This window comes from Arctopsyche grandis, chromosome 12 (genome assembly GCF_051622035.1).
Source record: "Arctopsyche grandis isolate Sample6627 chromosome 12, ASM5162203v2, whole genome shotgun sequence".
Classification (NCBI taxonomy): Eukaryota; Metazoa; Arthropoda; class Insecta; order Trichoptera; family Hydropsychidae; genus Arctopsyche; species Arctopsyche grandis.
In genome coordinates this window covers 12,680,157-12,701,737 of record NC_135366.1, presented here as the reverse complement: position 1 = coordinate 12,701,737, position 21,581 = coordinate 12,680,157, and the positions used below count along the sequence as shown (strand labels likewise).

Below are 21,581 nucleotides of genomic sequence, written 5' to 3'. Positions count from 1 at the left end.
CGCTAATAACCGTTATCTCGGATGGATTAAAAAAAATAGCAAAAATTTACATATAAGTGTGCAACCGTCTCGCTCGCTCGCTCACAATATAACACTTTCACATTTATGACATAAATAACAATTGCGCATTCCCTCCCGGTACAAAACTCGTTCTCGCCACAGTCAACATTGTAACTATTGGGACAACAGGTACAACCACGACGTGCACAATACATTGTTTTTCGCGATTATTAATGCCGTGTGTGTACACAATAATAAAAATACACTTGTTACCGAAATTTCGTCATGGCCGACCTTACGACCCGTTGTTTTTGAAAATTCGAATCGAGCGTTTTCGTAACGCTTCTGTGACCTTTTCGCACGTCGAACTATCGACTTGCCATCATTACTTTATTATAAAAAATTACGTTTTTTTTTGTGTTCAGGGCGCCCCTGTGAATTCGGCGCCCCGGGCTTATGCCTGAATCGCCACACCTCAGTCAGGCTATGAATTATAGATGTTGCAACATACATATATATATCCTTGGTCTATTTTATCAATTGTATTTTTATTTTTTTAAAACGCTATGCACCTTGATAATCGATTAAATCAATATATAACAAGATAGTCAACGCTTCTAAGGTCAATATTGATATATTGATATTGGAGATTGAAAGCTATATTGGCACAAAAAAGTACCTAATTATATAGCATGAGGGAGCTTATTTCCTCAAAAATAAAATGTTATACAACCAATCTGACCTTAAAAAATTCAAATTACATTTGCACTTAGAGAAAAAAAATTCAAGATTGAAAAAGACTATCAGGCCATTTTATAAACACAAAATCCTCATGTATAACGTATAAATACTTGTTAATATATCCAGCAAAAACTGGGGAAGCAAGCTTAAAGACGCAGACACAGCATGCCTAGCTGCGAATTGACATGTCTTCATTTCATTTTTGAAAAGTTTCTCCCACATTTTTTCAAATATGGAAATCACTGATATTGATCACTGTCAAACCCTATGTCAATACTAGGATAAAATATCATCGAAAATACACCGGGGGTGAGTTTTGGCATGGATTGCGATAGCATATATTAGGCGTGCTATCTTTTTTTTCCATGTGCAAAACTATTTAAAAAAAAAAGTGCAGCGTACCACTCTGTGTACCTTAAACGATTGCCTGAAGATCACAAAAATAATGATTTATTTTTAATCAAAGAAGTATACAACTAATTTTTTTGAATTGAATGTCATTTGGTGACCACAAGTTATAAATTTGAAAACTGAATTGCCAACATTTATAATCTCGTATATTTTTAATGTTTGTAACTTGATGACGGTTTTCCTTCGTGATAAGTATGTAGGTGTCGTGAATCATTCTGAAAATTTGAATGTAAAAACTGTCAAATGCACAGTCAACGTAATATGAGATTAATATTAAGCAAATTTCTCTGAAAAGGATCAACTTTTTACCATGTTGTAATTACAAGGCGCCATCTATGGCCAACATTCTACATATGTACTGTGTATACAAAAATGTATTATTATAAACTTAAAATTAAATTCAAGCAAAATAACCAATTCGACCAATTAGTAGGAACCGTTCCAACAATGAAATCAGAAAAACTGAGAAACTTTGATAGGAATAATTAAACTTGAAGTCACATATAATATATTCAAGATCTGGCCAGCAACACTGGATCAGCGCTTGAACCCGTGACCCCTAAATTATTAGTATTATACGCTAACCACTGAGCTATGTATTAAATGTTTCTTGTTTTAAGCAAAAAAGAAATACAAAAATCTATGGAATACTAATCATATGGAATGCAAAACAAGCGAATATTCACAAACAGACGAAAGATGAAACTCACATCTAGCAGCGAGATACGATATACCGTCAGATAAAACAACCCCATCACTCATCGCAGTATTTATTACAGCGCGAATCGCACAAATGGAATACCTCCATGAATGGAAGGAGACGAAACAATAAGCGGGAGAATTTGTCATATGATGATGTCGAGTCGACGTCGGATCTTAATCCCACCGAAAGTCGTCTCAATGGTACGGGTGTCAACCCAGCTTTACCCTCGATAAATCAAACAGTGATCTAACGCAACACGAGCGCCATTGTGCATGTGCGGCGCATAATGATGATTTATTCGTTCAGCGTGTATCTACACGGTCGATCTGACCGATTTGCACAAAAGCGTACCGTTTTCGCAACAAGTTTCGCCAAACGAACAATGGGAGGATGTGATGCGCGAGCGCCTATTGTTGCCGGTTGGCCAACAACGACAAACACACATACAACACTTTCGACACACCCTGTGGCGACCGGCAGTGCACCTGCAAAATATTTATACATGCGGCACTTCAAACACTGTCATATCTAAGCTAATACACGTATATTATTATACCCTAGTGCAAATTGAAAAATTTCCTGACGAAAGCGAAACTGTAACAAGGGATTATTTCTATACCTTATTTATCGCCAATTCATCTATAGCACTCGGTTTACATTTACTTTCAACCGTATTATTATAATTGATTTAATATACCTATATAACATATCTAATATATAATTTCGAAAGAGACTTTCTATGTATGTATTGTTGGTTTGTAAATCCGTGACGTTTTTTTTTTTCGATTCATAGGCGCCGATTCGATTTTTTTCTATTCAAAGGATTCGAAGTTCTCAGGGACGAAGGGGCCGCCAGGAGCGAAGCCTCCGGGGACGAAGGCTCAGGGGGCGCAGCCACCGGGGGAGCAGCCGCAAGGTGCGAAGCTCCGGGGGCCGAAGGCTCCGGGGGCGCAGGTGCTGGATTCTAGTATACATATAATTTCGAAAGAGACAATATATATGTTTGTTTGTTTGTGATAGTCAATTTAATAAAAAAAACAAATAAGTATACAAATAAATTTATATAAAATAAAACTATTCAAATAAATTTAATAAAATGTTTACTATTAGATTAGTCATGTTTAAGCAGTTTATATTACAAATACCGAGTGAAGCCGGGTAAAACCACTAGTAACATATATGTTTGTATACATATGTAAGTTCCCTCACTTGGTCCTTTAAAAATTGTATGTATATAGTATGTACATATGTACATACATATATACCAATCAAACTTCTCAATTTTTCAATTTTTCTTCTTATATTTAATTATTATTATTTATATGTTATGTAACTAATTCTATTATTGCTTGAACTTTTGTTTTTTATGAATTATATGTATAAGATATGTGTTTAATTTATGTATAGTAAATTTATTTTGTTTATTTTCCGATATATTTTCGACCATCATGGCGCATTACAAATTCCTGTAATGGTCCAAACTTTAAATAAACTTAACAGGAAAATGTTGTTTGATTTCATGTATAAAAAAATATTCAGAACTCAACCACGATAAAAAAATATTAATGGCAATTAAACTAGTATATCAAGATGCATACAGTAAATTACCCATATGTAATTATATTATTTTCAATATATTAAAAATATTTATTTTTGAACGATACAGAATAGCCTCTGTATCGTTCAAATAGCCAGAATAGCCTATGTCTTATTGAACGACGGGGAAACGCGGTGGAAAATTGGAATTTTTCCGTACAGCAAGTGAGATGAATATTTTTTTTTATAAAACCTGATACAGTTATGGACTTTTAGAACAAAATAGCATCATGAAAATTTTGATCTTAATGGTTCTTATATGGAAAAATTTCCATTTCTTTCAAAAGCCTCTCACGCGAATTGATATTGTGTTAAATTTTCTCAAATATTAGTATTACACGAATCATTGATATTATTTACACAAAAACTGAATACGTTAGGTTCCAAGATGTAAAAGTCAAATTCACCTTAAATGAAATAGTCTAGAAAAATTTTTTTCAACGGCGAACAGAAACAACTCAGTTAATTTTCAGTCGACGTTTTGGAATATGTTAAGTTAAGTTTATTAATTTAAATAGTACATACAAAATTAATTATGTACTATTTAAATGTATTCATACATGGTTGTTGAAATTTAAGTTACATTTTGTTTAATTTTTTTTTGTCATTTAACAAAATATTTTTATCGACATGAAATTCCTTCGCGGTAAATGACTTCAATCGACCTTTATTATTTATTTTATAATATTTATTAATAACAATAATAATAAAAATTTATAGCAGTCGCTTCCATTCATTTTCCCGCATCAACTGAGATGTACTTCGCCTTTTATGCCGATTTGATTCATATAAAGCCGTCATAATTTCAAGCGGCCTTTCGTTGCGCCAGAGCTATCCAAACTTGCAATTTATTACACTTATTACCTTTTAATAATAATTTAAGAACGTCAGCGCTCAATTTCGCTATAATAACAGTCCGTGGTCGTCATCGTGTCGAAATCGATATCAATCTCACGATAATAAAAAAAATCATACAGTAATTTCGCGGCGGCCTTCAAACTAAGCGTGAAACGAAAATTAATTGATCATCGAATCGTAAACTGTGACGCAACATTTCCTATACACATTCAATCAAATGAACCGTTGATAGCTTAAAAATTGGAAATGTATGATCCTTATTATATATCTATGTACTTGCGATGTTCCAAATTGCAATACGTAGCTTAAACGCCAGTCACAATGACACGATTGGGCCTTCTATCAAGTTTTGTTACGCGAACAATGAATATTTGCATATAATATGAATTATAATACGTACGCTTATCGACCGGAAAAACTTGAGTTCCACTCTTAAGAGGTATTTCATTCATTTACTATTTTTCGGAGGAGTTAATTATAAATTTATGCGTACTTATGAGTATACATAATCGTTAACTTAAATAATTGAGATTTTCCATAAACATCACATATGTACAACCCTTGATATTGTATGTACATATCCTTATATCCCGATTATTCTAAACAAGATTTTCTCGTTTCCATATCAGATGTTACATTCATATACCAGATTGTAGGTTTACCAGTCCAATGAAGACTATCTCTTTACTGACATAACATTGTATGTATATTTTTTTTACAACCAATTATTTATAAAATTACTAAAGGAAACTCATAGACACAGAAGTGCTTTTGCACAAGTGTCACTTTGATTATTTAATAAGAAATAAAACCAGCACGTTATATTTTTTTAATATCGACATATGGTTGCATATACAAGATGCATTGCACGTCTGCTATGTCCTCTACTAGGGCTTCTTTTTCCTGTCACGAAAATACACAAGTATTTTTTTAGACTTCCTGTACAAAAAGTACCTTTTAAAATGGGCAATTTATAAAAATGTCCAATACAGATTCAAAACATTCAAGGTTGCAAATTCAATTGCAAGTGCTGCAACAACTCGAGGTGGAACTATGTACATATATGTTTGTATGTACATATTTATGTATAGTATAAATCCCTAATTTAATGCATTTATATAACATAATAGTAAAATAAACACGGAAGACGCTAAAATTTCTGAATAAAATTAATAAATCATGGAGTTTATCCTTAATTTATTCCATTCGTATATTCCACCTATGTATATATACATACATAGGTAGTATAATACTGAAGAGGTAAAAACATAATTGCAAATTTCCGTAATTGAAACGAGGAATTCAAAATGAAACTCATACTATGCAGAGTATCCAAGCACATAATAACGACTAGAACCATGTTTTTAATTACTCATAATTTCAAAGATCTTTGATACTCATAATTTCAAAGATCTTTGATCTTTGATCAAAAATATAAATAATTGGCATTCTTCACATATTTAGTGACATATCGAAGCGAATTTGAACCAAGTACACATTATTGTGCACTAGTGTTGTGCCCATTGATTTCTACGGTTGGAAAAAAATTGATACACGGATTAAAATAAAGTTATGTTATATATAAATATAATGTTAAGATAATTAATAGGCGCGCTCACATATTCATAATAAAAAGTTGAGCTTTAGTTTTAAATTACACGCTCGCCGATCCAACCCGTTCGAAATGACGAATTAATGTGTGTGTGTGGGTGTCTTTGTGGATGTGTGTTTGTACGCTCCCGCGCATCTGACGCTGACACCACCCGTTCCAAGTCAGGCGCCCGATATCAGGAGCACATGTCAGATGCTCCACACCCCCCATTTCCCCGTTACCCCACGTCTCCTCGATACGATCGGTCATCACGCCCTATGCATAACGTATACTCCTGGTATTCTAAAATTTGTTTTTTTTAAACCTCCATACTTGTTGACGTGTCCGCCACAAACATACATCGCGTCCGTTTTTTATACATATTTAAATAAAAGTATAATTTTACTAAAATTACCATACATAATATAATATTGCATAGACTTTCAGTACATATTCATTAAGAACATGTAACAAATTTAATACTTATACATATATGCATATATTATCGTTATGTTTGTCCATCAAATTCATTCCATTCACTAAATTTCGACATTTAAATAAACAATATGTAATTACTAATTTTAAATTATCAACACATCAATCAGTGGATAAACGGTTCATCGTTAATTTACGAAAAGATACGTAAACTCAATCAAAGCGACCGGTGCCTACTTAGCAATTAACATCTCAATAATGGAGCGGCTTTCTTCTTCATTCGCCATTTTACTTTATTTTGTTTATTTCCCTGCCAATTTTTCCTTTACATAATCGATCCGTTAATTGGGTGTTTTGTGTGAGTTTCCTGGAATTCGACAAACACGAGCTATGCGTATGCAAATGGTCCATTCGATATCTTTACGATCAATCGCCAACATACCACGTTTTTATCACTAACTACATACATACATATATATACATACATATGCACATACAGCCCGTCAATATACCGTGTAAAACGTCTTCATTTCAACATAATTTTAATTAAATTGACAAACACTCGTTAAAAAGCTTTAAAACACACCGCAGCACACGAAAGTATTATAGATACGAGTATGATTAAAATTTGACCCGAACAGCTGACACACTTTTCCAAAATGGCGTGTACGTTATCGGGCTAATTTCGGCTATGCAGTACGAAACAACAATCGGTTGACATACAGCAATTCACGTCGGTGGAAGATAAGACAGATACCATAATAAATACAAATTTGCACAGGGTATTGTTGTCTACAAAGGAAGAGGTTAGATTAGACGATATCTATAGTAAATATTTTTTGTACTTACGTATATACATGTGTATACAAAGGTCAAAGTCGAATTTGAATATGTTCGGAAAGAGGAAGCTGCTTTAGAGCCGACCAAATGGCACGCAGGTGTATCGAAGTGGCGTTGTCTAAACAGGAGGGCAGGTGTAACAAAGCAACGGCCCCCATTAGCCGAGGCAGCAGACCGAAACTGGAGGCTCTCTGGAGCGAGACACCACCATTTGTATGTGTGCTATGTACAACGACCGACACAACACTTATCGACACAATTCCAAAATGATGCATCCGATGACTTTAAATGACCCCCTCCCTTTTATAACCTGCAAATACGTTAAATTCGGTCGTTATTCCAACAAAGGTGGTTCTTTTTTTTAGTAATTATTGCTTACCACCCCTACTTCCTCACTTATCGAATTAAGTATTTTTACTAACATTGCGTATATGTAATAAAATTATTATAGCTATATATGAGCCGTTATATTTGAAAGTGGTGGAAGTCCAATTCTACACTATTTCTGTTTGACTTAATCGATATGTCTAGAATTTGAGAAAAGCAGAATAAACGTATTACAGACCACCAGTATTTTTAAATATTGTTATACGCAAAACATTATATTTAATGTTTTGAGATATATTTCTCGAAATGAAGAAAAGTGGATTTTTCGCCACTTTCAAATATAACGGCTCAAATGTTGATTTTCATTTTAAACCGAAATGTGAACTAAGGATATATTCAAAACATTACATATACGATATCGAGAACTACAAATTTATTTATTTATTGAAAAATCAAAAAATATATGTATAATATACATATGTATAAACATACATATATATTATATATATATATATATATATATATATATATATATATATATATATATATATACATATATATATATATATATATATATATATATATATATATATGTATGTGTATTCAGTCGTAGATATAATTTAGTACCAAAATATCAACTCTTATCAAGAAACATCATGCCTCATTTCATTTAACTTGGCAGTAAGTAAACTCTAGTTCCCGATTGGTCGACAAGCTTTAATATTACGTACATAAACCTTAAGCGAACATCGAAATAAACGATTACAATAAGTCAAAAGGAAAATATTTCAGTTCACCGATAAATATCCAGATACTTTTTTCTGCTGGTAAATTACGATAATTTTGCAGTGAGAAAAATGTATATTTATTTTTAACATGATACGCATATGTAAATCCATTTATGTAACATAATTTGGTTTATAAATATATTTAATTTTAATTTTAATATCTAGATTTTAGATAAATATTTGAAGTAAATATTATATAAAAAGTTTGAAAAGGAATGTGATACGTAAAAAAAAGTATTTCTTATGAACCTGTATAGAATTTATATTTATGTATGTATAAATTTACGAGCTCCACTTATATCGGAAAGATCAATGATTTTAATGATAATTTTAAATTCAAACGTTATAAAAAATCTGTATATTATCAAGTGTTGAAATATTTAACTACGCATAAATTATTTTTTAATCACTTTTCCAAAAAACTCGAATTAAAATTTCTTTTGAATTTTTTCAGTGTAATCAAAATAATTTTATGAAGAAAGAGACCACGTCGTTAAATTAATTTGAAAAGATTTTAAGTTTTTATATACAATATTTTTAATTAGATACCTCGCTATTTTGTTTATGTGAGTAATAAAATTCATACGATAAAGCATCGTAAAAATTAATAATACGAGGTATTTGACAAATCAAATACAAGACGAATCAATATAAAACCAAAATTATACTGAAGTAAATTCAGAGCCAATCTTCAACACTTCGATCTTAAAACAATAAACTATATAGTGCACTGTGAATAAATTTTGCACTGTAAAAAATATAACTATAAATTCATTTAAGCTGAACAAATAACAGTACAAAAACTTGCTTACATTAAACTGAAGATCCGACGACTACCAATTTGATTTTATTTAAGCCATTCTTCAAAGCCGAACTACTCCCGTCCGTCGACCAGCGGATTATCATTTGCATTACGTAATGTTGTAATTTTTTTCAGCAGATTACAATCCCATTGAGATTTGAACTCATGTCAGACTTCTTTTCCGGGCGCTACCGCTCGATAGACCCAACAAGATTACATGGATGAAGCATTTTTAATCTGATGATCACGAAGCACACTCGACTCGTCAAAGCAGGCAAGAGACAAGGGCAAGAACAACACGAATAGTACAAAAATAGCAACCGACCGAGCCGACAAAAACCAGGCGAGCCTCTGTGTTGGATACACTACCATGTTTGGTAAGTATAGCTCGCGTATGATGAGAAACGAGTGTCACCATCCACGACGAGCGATCGCAAACGGTTGGAAATTATGAAAACTGAACGAGTTTTGCCCCCCCAGAAAGTCGATCGACAAAAAACAACACTCAATTTGGAATGGAAATTACCTTCACAAAAGTGTCAATGGAAACTTGGAGGAGTCAAAATCAGCTCGCCAGAATTTGCACCAATTACAAACACCCCAAAAAAATTGTTTACGAATATTACACCATGTGTACATAAAACGTATCGATTTTAATTCCCTTTTTTACAAACTTCTCAATAGTAAAAGTATGAACCAACAAAAATCATATACTACTATATATATGTAGGTATATATGGAGCCTTTTTTAATACCAGCAACATAGATGAGTGGCTAGCGTATAATGTTACCAACTGAGGGGTCATGTGTTCAAGCACTGATATGTGCTGTGTTGATGGCCAGAACTTGAATATAAGTGACTCCAGATCATTTCAGATCAATGTTTCCCAATTTATCTGATTTCATTATTGAAACAGTTCCTACCAAATTGGCCACCTAGCGTCATTTGTCAGTCACCATTATTTTGATTTAATTTCAATTTTATATATAGAACAGTGTGGTGATTATTCCGCACAAAGCGATCTAGCACACATAACTCAAATCTCGATCACGGAAAATCTGGCATGCGAAAATTCCATCTATCAAGAGTTACCCTCGCAAACTAACATTCCAACGATAACTTTGTATTAAATTTCAAATTTATAATAGCATTATTAAATTATATATACATATAGTACATATGTACAAAGTTGGCCATAGATGTTGCCTTGGGGCAATCCCGTAATTAAAATACCTACTATATTAAATATAATTTCATGAAAATCAATTATACACAATCGAATTAAGCCAATCAAGTCCTTATCTAATTGTACAAACCTCTGTGGCAACTTTTTGCTATATACTAGGGTTTAGGCCAAGATTGAAGTAAGGCATATCAAATTATTGACGTCTATACATATGTATGCACCTATTAGTAGTATGTATGTAACTTGACACTCAAAAAAATATAAAAAAGCCCGGCTCACAAGGGATGGATATTATCTAAAAGCTTATCCCCTTCGGTTCAGATGATTATGTTACATCTTAAAACTACGAGTTATCCCTAATGTATTCTCTAAAGTATATCTATCATTCTATGGGAAAAGAAAGTAAAAGCATCCATCATCAAAATATCGACACAAACGAAATCGAAAATCACCGATAAGAAAAAATGTATTTAAATCAAACTATTTTACAAACCAAGCGAATACCCATTAGTAGTCTCTGCAAGTACATCCTGAGGATTATGGGGCTAAATTTTAATGCGGAGAAAGTAGCGTGTTGGCCGCACCCCGTATTATATTTTATTGTATGTATGTATGTAAACCGCGTATGCGTGATCTCGCACTGACCCATATATTCAACATCGAGTGTGTATACGGACAATGAACCGCAACGGATTATTGAAATACTCTGCATATAAATCGTGATCTATTATATTATTGTATATACGCTGGCGTTTACCATCAATGCAATAAGTCATCGAGATTCGCTATTATTACGTGCTTACTTTCTCCGGCCGTGTTTCATCCTTATCGTATATCAGATAATATACATTACCGATAGATAGAGTAGATAGATAAGGGCGTGTGAAGTGTGTGAAGGTGGTCCGGTCACCTGATAAGTGCAACAATGCAACTGTTGTGCAACACTTATTGACATTTGAAACGCGGTGAGAGGCAATCATGATCACAGCTCAGCTGCAATGGGGTGCCGAACGATTCGTGAAATCGACACCGATCCATGCATCCTCAAACTATGGGGATCAGAATGGAAAAATCACAAAACAAACCCTACACCATGTAAAAAAAATTCGGACGTAACCAACCCATGACTTTATCTATGTGTTTGAGGAATATAAGAAGGCCACAAAACAAAATTCGATAATTAAACATACATACACGTTCACACATACCGGTTATGATAGCAGTTTCCATACGAATTGAGCGCAAATGTAAAAAAATGGGACACATATAAGGGGAGGTACCATTTCCGGTCAACAAAAAAATTTAACGTTGTATCGATAATAATTTCATTAACCGATACCAAGTGTCAGTTCGATAGGACGAACGGTGTTTAAAAAATCCCCAAAATAAACACACACACACATTTTTTATTCTATAAATCAATTTCATGAAAACGTGATCAGTGATCGATTTTGAGCTCGAATCAGTCAAAATCTCGAGTTAAAATTTTCGCATGATCACAGAACTTCATCTATTATTACTATGTACATACTTAGATAAAGTAAAAAAAAAACTATTGATACTTCGTACATACATATGTACATTTTGATAAAATAAGAATCGATAGATTGTTGTTTGGTATAATTAGTTTAAAAAATTCAAGATTTCATCAAACATGTACTGTAGTCTAGTTAAGCCATCTTATAAACGAATTTCTTCTAACGAATGTTTCAAAAATTAATACATTGGATAGAACAAAATGTAAAGTAATCATCAAGAGTTTGCACCCCAACAATAATAAGAGAAGTTGAAGCTAACCACAAATCTCAACTGAGATATATATTTTTTTCAATTTTAATAAGACTTACTTATGTGAAGTACTTTCACATCGGTTTGAGACGTTTGATGAATTTCATTAATATTCAACGAATAAAACCAGCGTTTCCTGTGCCCGTAAACGGGGACGGGAAGTCGTCAAAATAATCATATCCTGATTCTAAATCATCAAACGTGTCGTTGACTCACTAAAATAAAGAATTCGAAGTAAATTTACCAAACATTTATTTTTTAATGACGAGCTGAATAGTACGCGTGCATTCTTACATATGCAGTTAAATGTTTTATCGCGGCTTTAAGCATGCATTTAACGAATATAAAACTATTTTATGTAATAAGTATGGTTAGAAAATACAAAGGTATCTTTTAATAGTTTTAGAAGCACTAGTGGTAAAGATGGTTTGTCTTTCGCTGAGGAAGGTATTCGCACCAATCAACACTTATTCTTGCACCACATTTAAGAGCGACGATTTATATCAAAATTTAATATTATATTACATTCAGATCATTTTTTTTATATATCTATCTACTTAAAATGAAAAAAACAGTGTAGTATGTATATATATGTACATACATATATAATTGCAGCAATCAACGCGAGAACTGAAAAATATCATTACGGTATAATTCACAATGAATAAGCAGAAATTCTGCGTATCTATATATAGTATCTGGCTTATTATTATATCGCGACGAGATACATTAGCATATAATGGTATCACTAATTGTAAAGACAAAACGAGAAATTTTCGAATCAAAAGAAGAAAGGTGCAACTTCATCGTACTATGCAAATATACACATATGTACATATAATATATGATGTATTAAAATGTTGTAAATTAGCTACATGGTTACAAAAAGAGTTTAAAATTATACTATAAATTCTTTTTGTTAATTCATAACAATGTGTTCTTTATACTTATACAACCAATACACTAATTAGAGAAACAATGCTTTATAAATTTTCATTTTGTTCGAATTTAAGCGAATGAAACAACGGAATTGGATCATTACAATGATACAATAGGGAAAAAATCGTGATTTTTTAACTATGAATACACATCACTCATCGGACATATATCACATTATTAAAAACAATCATACATAGTAGAATCACTTAAAAAAATAAATTTTCAACCGATTTTATTACAATAAAACACGAAAAAATTGCTCTATTGTAATCTATCGTTTCTATGCCGCATCGACGAATGCGTTCAATACTTTCGTAAAAAAAATTGGGTTAGATCTACGCGATATCGAACCACAGCACTACTTTTTAGATCAATTCTAATATTGACTAGATTTCAGTATTCGCCACAATCGCGCTAAATTGCCAAGATAAAACGCGATCTTATCAACTCGCTAATCGAGAGCCTAATCCCGACAGTGCATTCTCGCCGACACATCCGATACGATCTAAAAGATCTTAATTATTTTTTATCTCGTTCTAATTGCTCCGCATACTCGTAGGAGATATTTCTTTTTTTTATTTTACATTCCCATTGGCACAGTTTAACGTTAATTATCGCACAAAAGCACACCTAATAGTAATAGCTGAGGCGATCCTATGTAACGATACGCGAGTACGGACACAGATACACCGTGAGAAAACCATCAATCCCCGGTCGTCCCGATTTAATTAACGATTTTTCCACAATCGAGTGACCACTTTTTTTATATTATTCATATACATATATCTAGATGCCTTTATATTACTTCACCGAGCGAGGCGCAATGGTTCTTATATGACTTTTTCTCGATTGGTTGTGTGTGCATTGGCCGGTGGCAGGTGGTGTTTAAATGGCCATTTCGTATACCGGGTCGTTTGTAATTACCAAGAGCTGGCCGGACGAGATTAGAAGAGCCTTCGCGTGTACGAGGCGAACGGGAGTAATGATAATGAAAAATGGCAGTTAATGGGCGCCAGTGCAAATATTGACGTCTCGCGGTTTTCCCACAACGCGGCTTTGATCCTCAGACGACAGGTGCGACGAACCTTTTTCAACAACACCATTTCAGACATCTGTAATACGAAACTTTAAAGACCGATTATAGAAAGTATAGATGATCGATATTCATACATATATACAATGTATAGGATATACAATTTTGACTAATCAAAACTATATACACACATGTGTATTTACATTTATTTTTATTTTATTCAATCAATCAATCAATCTATGTACACTCGTCATTACAGATCGCTCCAATGCGACGAGTGTACTATATAGATCAAATAACACACCAAATCGAACTCATAACCACACTGACCATATCAATATATGCTAACCACTAGTCCATGCTGCTGAACATATGTACATATATATGTAATAAAATTGTGAGGCCCATGGCGGCTGCCCTTTCTGCCCTCCCCCCCCCCAACTTCCCCTCTGATATGGCCTACATAGAAGGATATGATTTCAGTTTTTCATAAACATAATGTTTTTTTTTTTAATTTGGGATTTAAAATACGATCAGTACCTTTGGAATAGATAATATAAATTATGATAAAATTTTTTAGGGGTGCTGCATCGCTGCAGTTCATGTACATGCACCGCCAGTGCCCAAGATGTATTATGAAAATATGTACATAATTTATTAACGATAAAAAGCTTTTAAAAATCAAATCTAAGCAGAAATGAGTTCGAAATGGATTTAATATGAATATATTATAATATTAGATGCCGTATAAGTTTTGTCGTATTAAAATAGGTATTGAAAAAAGCTTAATAGTATAGCAATTTCACCAATGTCCGTTTCGATAAAGAAAATCGTTATATTCAATCTGCAACAATTTAGCGAAACTGTGTCATCTAATCAAAGAGTATCTACATCCTAAGTCTATCATTGAATCAAATAGATAGAACCGGAAAATTCTGAATGAAGACGATCGATCTGGATTAAATACATATACAATTCAAATCGACAGCTGACAGTCAATAAAACATTATGAAATCATCACCATTCAAAAAAAATTTCTTCGTAAAAAATATATGTGAATTAATATTTAAATACGTCGCACATAGCCATTTCAAGTACCGCATAATCCCCTTGGAGCGTTCGAAATCTCATTCAATGGCACATTAAATAAAACGTCAAACATTAATTTATGTACACTCGGTTTGAAATTGTCATTGCACATTATGAATCAATTCGCATTATAATAATTATATGTAATTCCATTGCACGTCGAAAAAATGTGTTTGTACCGTTTATACTCAGTTGACCCGAGTGATTCAACGTTGATGGAATTTTTCAATGCTCTTCGCACATACACACGCATTTTGAATTCTCTTTGTGTTAATTGAAGACAGAATATTGTTTGAAGAAGGTATCAGAATTAGGAATGTAGAAAATGTGCAGCGCATACCAAATAGTGTACAGCAAAATAATAATAGAATAAAAATAATAAAAAATAAAATAAAATACTTACATCGTACGAAAACCACTTGTGCGTTAAACCAAAAAAAAAAAAATGTGCACAAACACTGAACAAAAACAATGAAATTAGCACCAAATGAAAATTTCGAAGCAAAAAAAAAAATAAACAAAACAAAAACAGCAGATAGAAATCTCTTTCAAACACTACGTAAAGCACACAACAGTATGTATCTATTCAAACACAAATCAATTTAAATTTTTGTATACATGTGTATGATGCCAATGCACAATAAAGACGTTCTTCAATTCAAACACTTTGTATGTATATACGTATGTATGCACACATATGTACATGTACATATAATACATACACACAACAGATTGATTACTAAACTACATATAAACGCACCTATTAACAGAGTGATTTATAAATCGATTAAATAAATACACCAACGGAACCATTCTTTTTTACATACACATTTCGTTTCGTACGACTGTAATGATGATGTGCACGAAAGTTCACCGAACAGTTCAACAATCCCCAAACCGGCACGTAAAACGAAAATATCGCGAGATGAACCCGAAAACAAAACACTACACGTGCCCTGCATAAAAACACCTACCGCTCTCAGAAAATATACGAAAATTGTCACACGCGAGTACGTACATATGCATTCGAGTACATACATACGTACATAGACACGAAAAAATCGGAAAATTTCAAGGCGATCGCGAGCGGGTACGTTTTTATTTATTTTATATATTATTTTCATCTTTATTGTGCATTCGGCGTTGTGCGTTTGGTGCGCGTGTGTCACTCGTGTCACTCACGTGTGTTGTTGTTGTTTCTGCGTGTCTGTGTTTACGCGCGTTTTCCAATTGTCAAAAACCGGTGGGAGAGCACGTGGTCGAACATGTCTCCAGCGCGAGCTCTTCGCAGTGACTGGTGTGGCCAGGTGTCTGCGAGAGCGTACCAGAGGTACGCAACCATCAGATCGTATCGATCTGTTATTACAACTATCGATCGAATCCAATCAACAGGTACATGCATGTTATAATATAATATTCAATATTGCGCACGTTAGTCAGATCTTGACGATGTTATCGACGTTATCGTCTTTTTCATTTATTATTGCTAGTTACGTACATATTTATTTAATTTATTATTTATAATAATAACAATAAAATGACAAGTTTGACCTGACAGGTTGCCCCAAAGCGTCACACCGGTTTTACAAAACAAAAGAAAGAAAATAACAAAATAAAAACAATAAAAATTCCAATCATTCATCTCATTCAAATAGTCTCGTGTTGAATCTCAAGAAACTAACCAGCTCATCAACATGACAATTGTACAGGTCCAAATGCTCATCAATCACATTAAGGAGCTGGATAGCCTTTACAAGAGACGAGTTATTGAAAGCGGACGTTTTCGCAGGAATAGGTTGGAAAAGTAAACGATGACGCAAAGCTCTACCGCATTCAGGCGCTGAAAATTTAAATTCCAATAAAATCGAAGGGTTGTCGATTCATCCCTTTGATACTCCAAAGAAATATTTGGAAATGGCAATAATTCTTCTCGAAGATAGTGAGTCAAAGCCTAGCATATCTTGTAAAAAGGCAGTGGGAAATAAATAGGGGTAATATTTATATTTCTTCATATAAAGGCAAGTAATTATTTATATATAGCATTGAGTGATAATACCCAAATGTGTAATTGCTGACATTGCAATGTTGCACAATTTTATAAATAATTTTTTTTATTTGAAAAAAAAACATCGAAATTTCATAGGGATAATGTATGATTGATTACATATGTGTGTGTGTGAGTGTACGTTTGCTTTTAAGGTGTGTGTACGCATATACATACATGTATGTTTACTTGAGGTGTGCATACATTCGCACCGCACATTTCAGGTATTAATTCCTAACGCATGCGCGCTTTCTCATTGTATGTCTATTTTTGAATTTGTATTGAATTTTAAGTTTGTAGACGCTGGAATAATTCAGGTTTTTCCTTTCAAGTTATGTATATTCGATACAAATTCAAAAACAGACATACAATATCTTTGCACTTAGCCATCGATATGTATGTACATACATATAATTTAGCCTTGTATGTGAGATCAGTCGTTTCCTCTCCAGGTTAATTTGTTTTCTATCAGATATTATTTATTAATTTTTTTTCTTTTTTGAAAAAGTTCCAACCAAATTAGCCACCCACCCTCATTTCTCACCAATATTTTAATTTAATTTCAAATGTATAATAATAAAAAATGTGTATATAGTACATGTGTAAAAAGTTTGCCTTGGTAAAAATTAATTTAAAAATATATTTTCAAGACTTCTTCAACAATTTTCATAGTAGCATTTAAAAAAAACACATTCTTCACTTATGATTTTTAGCTTTCACACTTTCTAATGCAAATAAGATTTTTTTCATTTTAATAGAATATTTTGCTCCAATAAGAATTTGATCAAAATTTAGAGGTCGATCAATGATTTCATCTGTTCATATAATATAGTACAAGCCCCTACTTTTATCATTTTGTCTATTAGACTTTTTATATTTGAACGTCAGTCGTTTGATACGACATAAAAATTATTAACAGTCATTTTAATATAAAAACATTAAAATAAAGATAGTAAATAACTCAAACAATTATTTCAGACAGTTTTTATCTCATTTTCAATTTTTCATTCATACATTAAATAATTAATATACAAACTGATTTAAATTAACGATCTATTAACGTTTTCAATACAAACATTAAATTATAATAATATTTGTATTATATTCACTAATTAGAATTTTATCGTAATTTTTTCTACGCCCAATACCACTGTACCGTTTAATTGTTGAATTTAATTAACATGGAAACGTTCAAAACTTACGTAATTTCCAAATAAAAACTAATTTATGCACGAGAATCGCTTAATTAATCTTTGTATCATACATTCGATACGAACCGAAGCGCGATAAATCCGAACTCTGACAGCCAAACAGTTAATGGAGACAGAACGAGAAATATTATTTCTATCGGAGCAATAAATAATCGCGTAAATTTTCATTAACGGTGATAAGACTAATTTATGCAAATTTATCGAGCCAAACATTCGCTCGAAACATATTATTATGACAATAACGCATATAACCAAGCGGTATCGTGAATTTAAAAAAAGGTTGCCGACTCGGGCACTTATTGTTTACTATGCTCAATGGCGTGGGCACTAAATTTTATTCGAGTAACTGGCGATGATAGTAATGACGATTTTACCATTTAATGAAGACACCTATTTTTGGTCATACACCTGAGAATTTTTTTTATTAATAATAGCCATCAAGGAATACATTAAACATGTATGCAAGTATAAATTATATGAATTAATCATACTGCATAGTAAAATAATCGAAAAGCGTCCGATATAATGTAAATATTTCGAAATAATAGAACTCAATAGTTCCGAAATTCATAATAAATACAATAGACGTTAACTGAGAACGAGTAGCGTTCACTTTTTAAAATGTTTTATCATTTATAATCATTAAAATTGAATTTTGTTCATTAAAAAAAAACAATAAAATTTGTTTTTCTTATACAGATTTATTTCAACTCAAATATATATATATATATATATATATATATATATATATATATATATATATATATATATATATATATATATATATACATGTATATATACATATACATATACATATATTTATATTTATGTATGTATGTATGTATGTACATACATACATACATAAGGGTACGATGAAACTGGATCCAATAACATTTTGGTTTGGGAAAATACTGAAAAAACATTTAAAGTTTCGTGAATTATTTATCATCATCATCATTTACAGCCATATATATAAATATATATATATATATATATTTATATATATGGCTTTTCATTTTACATGTGACGAATTATTAATTTAATAAACGTGACATACGATATATACACATATGAACGACATCAATAATTGGGATTGATGAGTGATGATACAATAATGCAATTCATTAAATTGCACATATTTTCTGTTTCCAATAATGTGTGTCAATCGTTTCAAAAAAAAAAGTTTTACAAATTAACTCGTACAGTCAAATTCGAAAATTATGCAAATATTTATACATCGTTAAATTGTGACTCATTTGATGATTAGATCATGTTATATTTTATCCTGCGAGCTTGGGTTACTTAAAAAAAACAACTTCAAATATTACATTAATAAGACACCACTATACATATGTACATATGTACATATACTGAATTTATATCAATGGAATTTAGTGGGCTAATTTTGATATTGCAATGACATTTAGAAGATCGAATCTGTGCGCGCATAAATCGAAAACAGCGAAAAGTCTACAAAAATCGAAAGCGGCAAACCCAAATGCATGCATCATTGTCAAAATGTGGTTCGCTGATGAATTGATGGGACAAGGTAACATGTAAATCAACGTTTCGTAAAATAGTTAATATAGAATACCGTAAGATAAACAAATAATGGATCTTCAACAAATGCATCATCATGTCACTTTCACTTTATCGACCCCTCCTTGTCCTAATTCAAATAAACACACATACATATTGATGAATTTATTTACCGATTTTCAAAATTGATACATTTAATACCATTTCTGGATATAATCCAAAATTCGTATAATAAATATCATTATGTTATATGTAGATACATCTGTGCAAGATACATTTATTTGCTCTTGCTCCACAGGAGACGTCAGAAAAATTGAAATGCAAGCCATACACAAAAAAAAATTAAATAACAACTTGTCAACGTTCATCGAATACCCCTAAATTATATGAATTTTCATTGGATAAGCACGTTTGAATACAACGAACTGCTTAACTGGACATAAAGATTCGATTACTTGTATGAATTAATTAATTACATACGCATGTGTAATTGTTAGGTGATGTAGTGGAGAGATTTAAATAAATTAAATGGCTATGGGTGGGTCACGTGGCTAGAAGAATGGACGAAAAGTGAACAAAACAAGTGCTGGAATTTTACCCGAGATAATGGAAAAGGCTGAAAGTTAGTCCTCAAGGAAGATATGTAGGTGGATGAAATAAGAAAAACGGGTGGGGTGAGATGGATGAGAGTTGCGCAAAAAAGACGATTGAAAGCCTATTGGAGAGGCCTTCATCCAGCAGTGAATGGTGAATAGTTGTAAATAATTGTTATTAATTACACTGTTCGAAAAATTACGATTTTTTTTTGGTTCAGAGACAAGATATGACTTTTCTTATAGATCTATGCCCAGTGAACACGAATCTGGTAAAAAAATGTGTTTTTAAATCGCGCGATTTTTCTATATCTTGGTGTTGTTCTGTCGATGTCTCAAAATCTGTCAATTTCATGTTCAAAATGAATATTGGAATCTATAGTCGGGTATTTTATCTTTCATTTTTAGTACTTTTCAGCATCCAAATCTCTCTAAGTTGTCGTCCAGTTCAAATCAAAAGTCAAAAGTACGTATTTTCACTTGGGATTTTTTCCCACTGTTAATACTAATAATAATGTTATATTGAGTATTTTCTATTCAAACATGTTTATTGGGATAGTGTTCTGGCCACGCTATTTTTTTTTTCGTTTAAAAGGGTTAATTGGAAGTGTGCTGAATTTTAAATTGGTAAAATTGCGAGCTAAAAGCTCTTACTAGTATTTATTCGCATTTACACAATCTGAATTGAATTAATAGGGATAATATATTAAATTACCTTTATATGAGAATTAAATAAACTTTCATATGAGAATTAAATAAATTTACTAAATAAATTTAAATAATCTTATTTCGACTAGTCTTGTGGATTAAGAACAAAAATTCTATCTTCAAATGAATGATAAAATACCCGACTATTGTAGATTCCAATATTCATTTTAAACAGGAAATTGACAGATTTTGAGACATCGACCGAACAACACCAAAATATAGAAAAATCGCGCGATTAAAAAACACATATATATCTCCGAATCTCGAGCCAATCAAAACTTTTTATTACCAGATTCGTGTTTTCTGGGCATAGATTTATAATAAAAGTCATATATTGTCTCTGAACCATTTTTCGTGT

General features: G+C 32.1%; 2 protein-coding genes across 4 annotated transcripts in view; both read right to left on the bottom strand.

Annotated features, from left to right (window-relative positions):
- Positions 1 to 16,424, bottom strand: part of LOC143919883 (uncharacterized) — a 62,313-nt gene extending 45,889 nt beyond the window's left edge. The window contains exon 1 of one of the 3 annotated variants that reach the window (XM_077442443.1): positions 16,311 to 16,424. The gene's annotated coding sequence lies outside the window, so the exon portion shown is untranslated. Of the gene's footprint in view, positions 1 to 15,531; positions 15,711 to 16,310 lie in introns of those variants that run through there. The other 2 variants (XM_077442448.1, XM_077442445.1) reach the window with 2 other exon arrangements.
- LOC143920309 (myogenesis-regulating glycosidase-like) overlaps positions 1 to 21,581 on the bottom strand; it is a 950,780-nt gene that overhangs the window by 673,258 nt on the left and 255,941 nt on the right. The gene's annotated exons all lie outside the window — the stretch shown is intronic.